The sequence below is a fragment of the Ambystoma mexicanum genome, chromosome 2p (genome assembly GCF_040938575.1).
Source record: "Ambystoma mexicanum isolate Mex_15411 chromosome 2p, UKY_AmexF1_1, whole genome shotgun sequence".
Taxonomy (NCBI): Eukaryota; Metazoa; Chordata; class Amphibia; order Caudata; family Ambystomatidae; genus Ambystoma; species Ambystoma mexicanum.
In genome coordinates, this window is record NC_090923.1 from 547,953,606 (window position 1) to 547,967,123 (window position 13,518).

General features: G+C 47.6%; 1 protein-coding gene across 1 annotated transcript in view; it reads left to right on the forward strand.

The window, feature by feature from the left end:
• The window catches only part of DNAH1 (dynein axonemal heavy chain 1), a 3,604,831-nt gene that overhangs the window by 1,075,772 nt on the left and 2,515,541 nt on the right, over window positions 1-13,518 (forward strand). The window lies entirely within an intron of this gene.

Here is a 13,518-nt window from a genome sequence, read left to right on the forward strand (position 1 = left end):
ACTACTTATGTGGTAAAGTTCATTAAGCAACAGCTTAGCCAAGTCTTTTTGACTTTCCACAACTTCAGTAATATACACTTCTTCTATGAAAGACATGAACCACATTGGTTCTCTTTATGCAACATGTTTTGCAGGCTATGCTCCTCTCCTCGCAAATACTGGATATTAGAGGGACAGCCCTTCGGCCACACTTGTTTCCCCAGTCTTGCATCACTCAAAGGCTGAAAATGGCTTTTTATCACCTTCGCTCTTTTTGGGTTTAGACGATGCATGTTTGGGTCTTTCTTAATTATTGCCTCTTCCTCTTTGTGACAATAGGCTTTGCAATTGGCCTTCTCAATTTCCCTCCGTAGGCTGGGGCAATATTGGCTGCTGTTTATGTCTTTTCCCATTTCACTCTTTTGGCTTTGGCAATAGTAGTTTTTATCACCCTTAGAATTACAATTGCCCCCAATGTTCTTTTTCTTCCACTTTAGCTTGTAATCATTATCTTGGTATGCACAGTTATGCCCAATCCGCCACTTCTGCTTTTTAACATTAGTTCGGTATTCAAAACTACTGACAAAAGCCAGCAGACGATCACAGAGAGTTCCATGGTCCCATTTAACTAGTGAACTCAACGGGTGTTGCATATGGGTCCGATCGCTCCACTGCCTTCGTATCTTCTGCCTTCGCTGCTTCCCGCTCCATGGTAGGTTGCTTTATCTTGCCCCCAATGGCCTGTACTGGTCAGAGAAAGAGAGTTCCTCGATCCACAAGTTCTCAAGTGCTCGCTTGGCACCAAAGCACACTTCACCTTGGGGAAAACGTTCTGCGTTAAGTGAGGAACCTAAGGGCATCCTTCCATCTACTCCCCTTGGATCTTCCTCTCAGGTGGCCAGAGAAAGGTCATCGCTTTAGGACCCTGATCCTGGGCGTGGATATGCGAAGGACGAACACTTGGGTGGTGGGACCTCGGGGAGTGGGGAGAGGATGTCTTCAGGTGAGAATCAGTTCTACCCTTCCCCTGCCTTCATAGGGTATTGTAAGTCTTTTTCCCTTACACCCACAGTCCCAAAACCATAGGCCTTTAAGACTGGGACAAGGAGGAGACAACTAGGAGTAATGCACACTTTGAATGGATTGTGTCCTCCCACGTATTCCTCATCTTGTGATAATTCGTTTCACCAGCTTCGCTGCTTCGGAAATTATTTTTCGGCAGAGGGCGCTGTGCTCGAGGTTGTGGCATCAAATGTTCCTCGACGGGCTCCGTACCGTGTCGACGTCACCGATGGTATAAGTAGCTTTCTTTCAAGAAAATGTCTTCTTCGACCGCTTCGACTCCCAAAACTGGGTTTAAGAAGTGTAATGACTGCGGGTCGAAGATGTCTATCACCGATCCTCACCGTATCTGTCTTTGTTGTCTGGGCTCAGACCATTGAACCGGCGACTGTGGCTTCTGTCAGTCAATGACGGAGAAGCCCCTCCGTGAGAGGAAAAGTAAGTTCGCGGTGGGGCGGGAGGCGTCAAAGGGCTCTTCGAAAGTCTTGTCCAAAAAACATAAGAAATCGTCCAATTCAAAGGAATCAGAACGTCATAAAAAACACTCGAAGAGATCCCGATCTCGTAGCAGGTCGAGACGATCTTCTTGTCGTCTTCTAAAAAGCTCAAAAGGCGACATAGATCTCCATCGTCATCGTACGATTCATCGACGGAATTGGTTTGATGTCCGACTAGATCGGAGTCCCCTTCAAAATGGGAGAGCTTTAGGAGAAAAATGATGCAGGTCTTTGAGAACGCGGCCTCGACCCCCTCAAAGAAACCTCAGAAAAGCCAGACCCCGGTTGCTCCATTGGACGACGCAGGGAAGTCGGGAACTACAACGGTAAAGCCTAGTAGTACCCATGAATCTCGAGTCGACAAATCGTCAAGAGATCCTCGAGGATCGAGTGTTTCTCCGATCCCTCATAAAAACATAAGTTGTCGAAATCGAGCACAACCTCGTCAACGCCATCAGCGCCGACAGCTCCGACGACGAAGCCTATATTATCCTCGACGCCTTTGTCGAAGGCTTCGTCGAGATGCGTCAAAGGTTCCTTCGACTCCCTCGAAGAAAACACTGATTCCTTCGACAAAAAATCAGGAGGAAGAGAGAAGGTTTACACCTTTACCAAAATCGGACTTCTTTAGGTCCATGTCTTCAATTTTTGAAGAATCTGGCTCAGATGATGATGAGGAGGTCACTCCTTTTGGAGTAAAATATGGCACTAGACAAGTTCCAGAGGAACTGATAAATCCTGAGACAAAAATGAGAGACCTATCTGAAACTCTGCATTCTGCTATTGGTGTGGACACATCACCCGAATTGGAGTTTGCTGCACCTGATCCTGCAGAACATTCAGACTCACAGTATAGGAATTTGATGAGTAGGGTGATTGAATATATGGGTTGGGGAAGAGCCTCCCCTACGTTTGAACAAGACGATATGGCTGACATTATATAGGGTGCTCCAAAGGACAATTGAAAGGAACTGGAAAAAACCTTATAGCATTGCTGCAGTAGAAAGCAATCTTCCAAAGAAGTACAGAACTTCTACTTCTGATCCAGAATACCTAAATAGACACCCTACGCCAGAAAGTCTGGTCATTCAGGCCGCTACCACTTCCAAGCAGACAGCATATCCAACCATACCTCCAGACAGGGAGGATTAAAAAGGTTGATGCTTGGGCTCGTAAAGTTTTTACTTCGGGTAGGATGGCCTTGAAATCGACCAATGTTACCTGTACCATGGCCAGGTGCACACATACCCTGTGGGAATGCATTTCGGGGCGGCTGAACATATTCTGGAAGGCAAGGAAGGGGAAGGCTTCCTGAATATAGTCAATGACGGGAAGGAGGCAATGGTGGAATGTCTCCAGTCTGGACTGGATAATGCTGATAGTGTTAGCAGATCCATGGCATCAAGCACAGTGCTATGCAGATTTGCGTGGTTGAGAAAGTCGGGGTTTGCACCAGATGTACAGACCAGACTTCTCAGCATGCCCTTTGATGGCTCGAGGCTGTTTGGTACTAAGGCTGATGAGAGCCTAGAAAAACTACAGACCTCGAAAGCAGCAGCTAAATCCCTTAGTGCCTCCATGAGACAGCCTCAGAAACCATACTCTGGCTCATTTTCCTGGAGGGGTCGTCCTTTTCGATACTACTCCTCTGTTGGTAGAGGAAGATGACAGGCTTTTCAAAGGGGCAGAAGAAATGTCACTCGTGGTGGACGAGGAAAGACTACAAAGCCATCTTCAGGAACGGCATCTATGCCCTCAGCCGCTCCTGCAGCCGCCTCCAAATCTCTCTGAGGTCTTATCATACAAAACACCAGGTGGGAGGCAGAATCTCTCAGCATCTGAAAGAATGGCAGGGTATTACTTCAGATGCTTGGGCACTGGAAACAGTAGCCCAAGGTTACTGCCTTCCCTTCCTAAAAAGACCTCCCGATCATCCACCGGGAGCCAGCTCTACCAAGATTCCAGACACGGTCCTTTTGCGGGAAATTATAACCCTGCTAGAGAAAGGTGCAATAGAACATGTACCTGTAGCGGAGAGGAACAAAGGTTGGTACTCCTCTTATTTTCTCATCCCAAAGAAGGACGGAGGATTGAGACCCATCTTGGACTTAAGAAAATTGAACAAGTTCCTCAGGAAGGACAAGTTTAAGATGGTAACCCTTTCTCAGATCCTTCAGGCTCTCCAGCTCCAAGACTGGTTGGTATCATTGAACCTTCAGGATGCTTATTTTCATGTGCCAATCCATCCCAAGCACAGAAAATACCTGAGGTTCGCAGTTGGCGGCTCTCACTATCAGTTTCGAGTGCCATTCGGGCTGACCTCCGCTCCGAGGGTTTTCACCAACCTGATGGCAGTAGTGGCAGCGAGTCTCAGGAGAGGGGGATTCACGTCTACTCCTACCTGGACGACTGGCTAATCGGAGCACGTTCTCCAGAACAAGCTCAGGAACACCTGTCGACAACCTGCCACTTCCTCCACAACCTGGGCTCCTCCGTCAATTTCAAGAAGTCCCACAAGATACCATCCCAACAACTCCAGTTTATCGGAGCGGTCTTGAACACTTCCTCGGGCAAAGCCTCGCCGCCCGAGGTGAGAGCTTTCCACATCCAGCAGATGGTAACAAAATTCCAGAAAGCCCAGCATCTGCCGGCCTTCGATTTCCTGAGGTTGCTAGGCCTCATGGCATCCTGCATTTTTCTGGTGCCAGAAGCCAGACTGAGAATGAGATCCCTCCAATGGGCCCTCAGAACTCAGTGGTCCCAATTCTCAGGGAATATGTCAGATCTTCTGCAAGTCCCGAGCACAGTTGCTCAGGATCTATCATGGTGGGCTTTAAATGACAACATCCTCAAGGGAGAATCTTTTTGGCAACCATGGCCGGATGTTAACAGTAGTGACGGACACCTCACTCACGGGGTGGAGAGCTCATACCAACGATCTGACAATCACCAGACGTTGGTCTCCATCGGAGTCCAAACTACACATCAACCTATTGGAGCTGAGGGCAATCAGACTAGCGCTGAAGGCCTTCCTGCCCTCTGTACAGAGAAAGAATGTCCTCATAATGACGGACAACACAGTGGCCATGTACTACCTCAACAAAAGAGGGGGCGTAGGATCACTTCCTCTGTGCAGGGAGGCAATGCAGCTCTGGTTCTGGGCAATATAAGAAGGAATATCTCTGTCGGCAGTTCACCTAGCCAGAGAGCAGAACACGGCGGCAGACGCTCCGAGCAGGCAGAGCACAGTCTCCCACGAGTGGGAGATAGCTCAGGAAGTCCTTCTGGAAATCTTTGCCCTTTGGGGAACCCCTCAAGTGGATCTGTTCGCAACCACGGTAAACCGGTAGTGCAATCAGTACTGTTCAAGGGAATTTCCCCCGAGAGGAGCTCTAGGGGACGCGTTCGTAGTGGATTGGGATTTTCCCCTGCTGTATGCGTTTCCTCCAGTCCCCGTGATTCCTCTAGTAATCAGGAGGTTGAGAAAGTTCAGGAAAACCATGATCCTAATTGCCCCGGACTGAGCCAGGAGAATGTGGTACCCGTACCTTCTAGACATGTCCATCTGCCCTCCAGTACGTCTTCCACAAAGAGAGGATCTTCTCTCGCAAGAGGAAGGTCGGGTTCTCCATCCAGAGGTCAACACACTCAACCTTCATGCATGGTTTCTGAGAGGTTGAGATACAAGGATTGGGATCTTCTAGATGACGTAATGGGGATTTTGCTTTCGGCCAGAAGGCCAGCAACAAAATCCTTGTACCGGTGTCGTTGGATTAAGTTCAGTAACTGGTGCAAAGATAGGGATATGGACCCTTGTCAATGTAGCACACCAATGGTACTTACCTTCCTATTACATCTAGCCAATCTGGGGCTCCAGATCGGAACAAACAAAGGATATCTTGCTGCGCTGTCCGTTTTAAAGCGCTCTTCGGAAGAGGTTTCTTACTTTAAAATGCCATTAATAATCCAGTTCCTAAAAGGACTTACAATTGTATATCCACCAATACCATTTCATGTTCCAACTTGGGATTTAAATGTAGTTCTTAAATTCCTAACATGTATACCATTTGAGCCTCTGCATTCCTGTCCATTGAGACTTTTAACACTAAAGACTGTCCTTCTTGTGGCATTAACATCAGCCCGCAGGGTTAGTGAACTACAGGCACTCTCATGTAAACCTCCATACACCACATTTTACAAAGACAAAGTAGTTCTGAAAGTTAAACCATCTTTCTTACCGAAAGTAGTTTCCGACTTTCATTTGTCGCAAAAAATTGTTTTACCAACATTCTATCCTCCCCCTCATTTGGGAAAATAAGAGGAGAGATTACATAGGCTGGACCCTAAGAGGGCCCTTAGCTTTAACATTGCAAGAATGACAAAATTACGTCAAGACGACCAACCCTTTGTGGGCTACACAGGTCGTAAATTGGGTTTAGCGGTGACAAAACAAACCATATCCCGCTGGATTATTCTAGCTATACTGGAATGTTAAAGATTAGCAGGAAAAGACCCACCGCATGGGCTATGTGCTCACTCCTCAAGGGGAATGGCTACTTCTGCGGCTTTGAAGAGGGGAGTCCCTGCAAAAGATATTTGCTCGGCTGCAACATGGGCATCAATGCATACTTTTATCAAGCATTACTGCTTAGATGCCTACTCCTCCAATGAGGGGCTATTTGCCAGAGCGGTACTTCACTCAAGAACTAGCACTCCCACCTCCAAATTGGTCACTGCTATGGGAATCTATCACAAGATGAGGAATACGTGGGAGGACACAATCCATTTGAAGAACAAGTTACTTACCAACTGTAACGTTCATTCGACTGGATGTTCCTCCCACGTTTTCCTCATCGACCCTCCCAACCTACCCCGCAGTACAGTTTATGTTCTATTACAATTTCCTCTCACGATGGGCCTATCAGTCACAGCATACACCTGGATGTTCCACGAGTATTTCCTCGAAAAAACAGAACTGAAGCCAACGGGTGCGGCTCGAGCTACTTATACCATCAGTGACGTCGACACGGTACGGCGCCCGTTGAGGGACATTCAATGCCACAACCTCAAGCACAGCGCCCTCTGCTGAAAAAAAGTCGAAAGAACGTTACAGTTGGTAAGTAACTTGTGCTTCTAGTCAATTTCACCACTATGGTAATGAGACAACAAATACTTTATTTATTTTTTATGTATTGGACATTTGTATGGCACCTATACACAAGTGTTTCCAGGTGCCAGAAGGCCAGATGGGAGCGGATGGAGGAACAAGGGAACAACAGAAAATAAAAATGGTTATATTGGCCATGTGACAATCCTACTGTGCAAGTGCTTGAGAAGTCGGTAAGTGCAGGGGGTAACGGGGTAGAGGGAGAAGTGCAGGAGTGGGGTGCCCCCAGGGAAGGCGGTAGGGAAGTGCTGGGGGGGGGCCAAGCCAAGAAGGTAAGTGCCAGGGGAAAAAGGTGGATAGGGAGGATGAGTGCGGTAGGCACAGTGGACTGGGATGGGCTAGTCCAGGAAAGGGAGCCCCAGGTCAAGTGCTGGCAAAGGATGCACGGGGGCTGTTGGCAGTTGGTCTGGCCCCTGTATGACTCTGAATGGACCAGTCCCCAGTCATAGCGGCAGAGGGAGAGTTAGCACAGGAGGGTGAGGCGGAAGGAAGAGGAGAAAAGGAAAGTCTTGAGAATTTTCCAGAACTTTAGGATCCGGCTCAAGTCGGAGGGGGGGAGGAAGGAAATTCCAGAGGGAGTATCCAGCCGCAGAAAGGGATCTACCTCCCACTCTCTACTAGAAATGTTTGACCTGCAGAGAGTTGGAGCCAGAGGGCCGAAGGACTCTGGTCAGGAGGTATTTAGGGATGTAAAGAGGGCCCAGGCCCCAGACAGCCTTGTAGATGATGCAGAGGATCTTGAATTTGATCCTTGCAAGTCACCGAGAGCCAGTGGAGAGATTTTAGGGCAGGAGAGATGCAGACCCTGGGCTTGAGACCAAGGATAAGTCTTGGTCATATTCTGGATTAGTTGGAGGGGGCAAAGGGAGGAGAGAGGCAGATTGAGGAAGAGGCTGTTGCAGTAGTCAAGCCTAGAGAGAACCAGGGCTCTGGAGACGTTGAGCTTCTGGGAGAAAGTGAGGAAAGGTAGAATGCCCCTGAGGAGGTGGAGCTGAATGTTGGACTTCTTGACAAGGTCCATGATGTGGGAGAGAGAGAGGAGTCAAAGATGATCCCAAGGTATTTTGCCTCACAGATGGGTGAGGGGATGGGACCTAAGGAGTGTGGCAAGAGAGAGTGAGGGGGGGCATGGAGCAGGCGTCCCTATGAGTAGAATTTCAGTTTTACTGGCATTAAGGCAGTGATCGTTGGCAGAGCACAATGCCTGAATACCAGTCAGGCAGTCAAGTATGAGGGAGGAGGAGGAGGAGGAGGAGAACGTAGAGGGTGGCAGCTTGAAGGAGAGGTGTGTCATCTGCATTTCACTGGAAATGAGGTGTGAAAGTGGAGATCAGGTAGGCCGTAGGGGCCTGGTAGATGTTGAAGAGCCATGGAGATAGAATGGAGTCCTGGGGGACACCACAGCTAGAGAGTGTGGTGAAGGAGAGAAAAAGACTCATTTGTACTTTGGAGTGTCTGTTTGAAAATGCCTATGGCGGGTCAGGCATGTGCAGTCAATTGTTACAATTTTGGTCCTACTTGCGCCTGCAACCCATTGAAAGGCCACAGGTGCTTAAAAGGAGGGCACAGAAGTGGAGAAGGGGGGAACCTGCCTGGAGAGAAGGTGGCAGCTACGAGGCGAGGGGCAGGCTGTAGCAGGGCTGGCAGAGATGACACTGTGTGTTGTCAGAGGGTGAGAAATGTGCTGCAACCCAAGCAGGACGTGAGAGGACCAGTCCCTCAGCAATTATCTGAACCGTGTGGTGCCAGCTGTTGCCGAGGAACACGGAAACCTCCTAACCGCCACAGGACACTGCAAGAAGGGTTCCCCGAGAGTGAGCGATGCTCGCTGCAGCTCCCGAGTGTATCCAGGAGTGAAGAGGAAAATGGAGAACAGAAGGAAGATGCCGGAGGAGCAGACAAGCCCCGGTGAGTGCGAGACAGGGAACACTTGTACCGGGGCAGGACTTGGACATTTAATGTTAGCGAACAAACTGAAAATGATAAGAATGGGGTTTGGAACACAAATGAAAGAACATTAAAGCATGAAGAAGTTGCCAAGTATTTTAGGAAATATAACAGCGAATATTGAATACCGAACTAAAGAAAAGAAATGGAAATAATGTGAAATTACAGCACGAGTGGAATGCAAATGATGTGCTGTTGTGAAAGTTGTGAACCCTGCTAAGAACCATTGATGAGCAAAGTGAAAACCTATAATACATACTTATGAACTAATCGAAAAGCAAGAGTGAAAGACAAGTTGCTGAACTCGAATGGGCAAGGTTAAAGCAAAGTGGTGGAAGAGGATATACACCACTGAATAAGATGAATACAAGTTGTGGCAAAGCCAAAAGACTGCCAAGGAGAAACCACAGCACATGTTAAGTACTGACACTGGTACAAGGTGCAAAGCCTGTGTTGGTCGAGCAAAACTGAAAGCATCATAAAGTGCCAAGGGTTATTGGTTGCGTGACCTGTAATGGATGGACAGTGTCATCCGACAACTGCGCCTAGACCGAGTGGCCCGACTTGGTAAAGAGCCAAGAGAAGCCAAAAGACAAAGGCTGTGTGGTATAAGTGCTGAAGTGGAAGAAACCATCTGTGCTAATTGTTATGGAGTCGAAAGGATTATAAATTGAAGTTGGAATTATTATTGAAAGGCAAGAGACTTGAACTATGCTGAACTTGGGGAAGGGAACCCCAAGCCTTTTTGTGGAACTATTTGAACTTGGGCAAGGGGAAGTTGAAACGAGCCAGAGCTGGAAGAAGCTCAGAACTTTATTTTGAACTCTGTTTCTTTTGGTGCTGTCATCTGTACACATTGTATATCTTCAGTTGTGAGGACAAGTATAGGTTTTGGACACACAGACTTTTAGGTTGAACCTACTGACATAGACTGCCCTTAGTTATTTTAGGTAGGGAAATCCCACCTTCGTATAGGGCAAGTTAGACCTTACTCCATCCTGACATATAAAATAAAGTCCTTTTTGTTAAGAAAAGTGAATCTGTTGTCTGTGTCTTGCTTCATGATGCCTTCACAATTAACGCTTCCTGCTGTGCAGCCTCTGCACACGAGATCCTCAAGGGGAAAGCCTTCAGACTTAACACTTCCCGCTGCGCAATCTCTGCATACCCAGTGCTTAAGGGTAGATACCCTCACAAAACCGGCATCCACTTCTTAATCTGCGGTAGCTCTGGTTTCTCTGCTGCCCCTCAATTTTAGCTGCTGCTGCAACGTGGAATCACGCAAAGTACTCCACCCTCTGCTTCTCCTGCTGCCACAATTACTGCCACTCCTACTGCTTCTACTACTGCTGCTAATGGCCTGCACCTGAGGGGTGCTCTTTATATACGCTAGTCCCTCTCAGATGTGGGTCACTGAAATCATTAGACTGCATCTTGCAGTCTAATGCCTCCAAATCCCTCTTCCTCGTCCCAGTACTTTGGGCATTGTAGGACTTGAATGTTACAACTAACTTTTTCTCTCTGCATATTATGTTTAGATGAACTTTCTTCACTTTTATTACTAATCATGTTTTCAAGAGGAAATTTAAAAGGTGTCAATGATTGTTTTGGAGTCACAGAAGTGCTAGCGCTATAAGAACTTAAGGTGGCACTGTTCTGGTGTTTATACTTAGCTTCCTCTTGTCGACTACAGGAGTTCCCATCACATAAATATGGGCAACTCTGAGGGGGGCGCTTCATGGCTGATAAATGATTGATTAAGCCAGGATTCGCTAACCCCAGGATGAATAACCTTAAAAAAAGAAATCTCACTCTGACAACAAGCCATTACATATTCTGGCCTCACTGACATCTCTTCCTCTGAGGGAGAAAAATACTGTGTCTCACCCAATGGAGTCTGCCTATTCCCTGGGGGCCCTTCTCCTCCCAGATGATCCTCCCGGTCACCCACAGGGTTAGGATCAGGTTGCGGCTGCCTTCCCCTAACCACCTGGGAGGAGACTTTAGGGAAGGTTTCTATGAGGACTCTGCATCTCGTACCCTTACCCTTAAGACCTGAATTCCTGGTCTAGGTTCTTTTTCTCCTTGTAAACCATTACCCTTCCCTGCATTCATAGAAGGTTCATATGTTAGCCAATCTTATACTGGTTCTTCTACAAATGTCTCTTCTTGAACCCAGGACTCTAAGGGAGAATATGAAATGGGTGTTTTCTCCGTCTTTTTATCAAGGGGTTTATTTGGTTTTAATGTTGTTTATGCCACTCGAAAAATCCCTTCATCAAAATGGGGAACCTCACTGTCTAGAATCATTGGGGTGGGAGGATTAGGTATTACTGCCACTAATACCGATATAGGTTTTACCAAAATGGTAAGGTTAGGTTTAATGGCCTTATTGGCCTTGACTCGGTCTGTTCGTAACTAGAGTAATGGTCTTTCTCTACCTCCCACTTCGAGTCATGCAACAAGAACATTTCTGTGTCCCAATTTCCACCAAGTTGCTTTCCCAGGTTCCCTTCATCTCCCTGCCTAATATCAGATGGAGAAAGAATTTCCCATGGGGTTTCATGTACCAAGAGTCCAGCAGCTCGCCCCTCTTAATTTGTATTGGTTTGTACAAAAAAATTCAAAAAGACTACCTTTATTTCTTTTCCACTGAATAAAGGTGTGTGCAATTTCCGTGAGGAGAGGACACTTTCTTGCTGCTTGCTGCATTCTGATAACGTGCGCTGGGAGTTCTAAGAACTCGCGCATTTCGCATTTCCCAACTCGCCAGCTCGCTCGTTTCCAGGAGGAGGCGGAGCTCTGTGCCTGTCACGTGACTGCTCACGTGACCTACCCAGGCCCACAAAACAGAGTTCAGCACAGCCGAGCGGCGTGTGCAATTTCCGTGAGGAGAGGACACTTTCTTGCTGCTTGCTGCATTCTGATAACGTGCGCTGGGAGTTGTAAGAACTCGCGCATTTCCCAACTCGCCAGCTCGCTCGCTTCCAGGAGGAGGCGGAGCTCTGTGCCTGTCACGTGACTGCTCACGTGACCTACCCAGGCCCACAAAACAGAGCTCAGCACAGCCGAGCGGCGTGTGCAATTTCCGTGAGGAGAGGACACTTTCTTGCTGCTTGCTGCATTCTGATAACGTGTGCTGGGAGTTCTAAGAACTCGCGCATTTCGCATTTCCCAACTCGCCAGCTCACTCGCTTCCAGGAGGAGGCGGAGCTCTGTGCCTGTCACGTGACTGCTCACGTGACCTACCCAGGCCCACAAAACAGAGCTCAGCACACCCTTGCGGCGTTAAACCCGGCCGCGTAAAGGGCGTCTGCTGTGATTCCTGCTGTTTGGCTGTTTGCTGCTATACTGCTGTCTGCAACTGTGAGATAAACAATGACCTTGCTATCAGACGGCCCCCAAACCCGGAAAAAATCATCACAGCAACGTCGCGTGACTAACCCTTGGGCCAGGATGAAAGCCATTGCTGGGGCTAAGGTAAGCAAAACCACTGGCCGTGCGCTAATGGCTACAAATAATTCATCAACACTAAAAAGCCCAATAATTACGGGGGAAATTAAACCTTTAACATCTCCCCCATCATCGACTCTTGATGAACGATGCACCCCAGATGACGGCTCCAACGTATTGCTCCAGCCTTGCGTTCTTTTAGAAGCGCCAGCATTCCAACCTGACAACCAATATTCATCAGGCACTTGTGTTACCAATCTCGAATGCAATCCAACTCCCAATGGCAATCCCTGTGCAAGAGCGTTAGCCAGCGAATCTGACTCAGCTGCATTTCAAGCAGCTAGCGCCGACCGGCCGAATTTACCTAGCCTCTCTGCTGCCATTCGGGTGTCTCAGCCTGATGCGAGAGCTCCTCCAACTGAGCGATCAATGAATTCACTCTTGTTGGCTCCTGTGCCTTTCAGGACTGATAACTTCACAAATGGTGTTGACCTCTGGAAAGAAAAAGGTCTTCTTTCAAATGTAGTGACTGACGAAGAACTGCTTAAAATTTCTAATTTAGACTTGGGAAATCCTCTGTTGAATAATTCGACTACCAAACATACTTTGCACATTAATCGACCACTAATGCCCACAAAGGTGCCGACTTTACTTCTTAATGCCAGAAACACTCTGTCACAGGAGAATTTCTCTAGTTACTCTCTGGCCAAGTCAAGTGGCTTACAGACTGGCACGATCAACGCCAAACACGTCTTGAAGCCCCCTGTTTATATTCCATGTCCATCATCTACAACAAATTTAAGTGGCTCTCTAATCGACCCTATTACACTAAAACCAGCAGGTCGAGCTACTTCAGAAGTCGTACTTGAATGCACCGAACCTGAGAACGACAGTGCCTTAGCTTGCCAAGCACCTGATGTTAGGCATCCTTCCATGTCAAGCATAAACGATAAATCCATCAATCTTAATATTCAAAGTATTTCCCAACTCCCAGTACAAAATCTTAATCTATTGCCTATACTTCTTGATCGGAGCGCGATCGCTCGTGCTAGTCGCCTGCAAAGAGTCGCTGAGCTTAAAAGAAAAAGCATATCCACCATACCTCCTCGACATGGAAATCCAACACTGAATGCGAGTACTCCGCATCATATGCAATCTCAATCAAGTGACGAGGTTCATTCAACGAACTTTGTAAAGAAATGTTCCACATTTAATCCGCAGTACAATCTGGATAATTCAACTTGCTCCTCATCACTTCAGGAACTTGAGCCACAACTGCTCGGTATTTCATCTGAAGCACTTTCGCAGATCCATAACAATGTGTTGGCCGCCTCGGCGGTTGCTCTAGCACCATTTACAAAAATCTTTGAGTCTCTGATTGGCACGATAAGTGATCAAGGTGCTGCAATATCC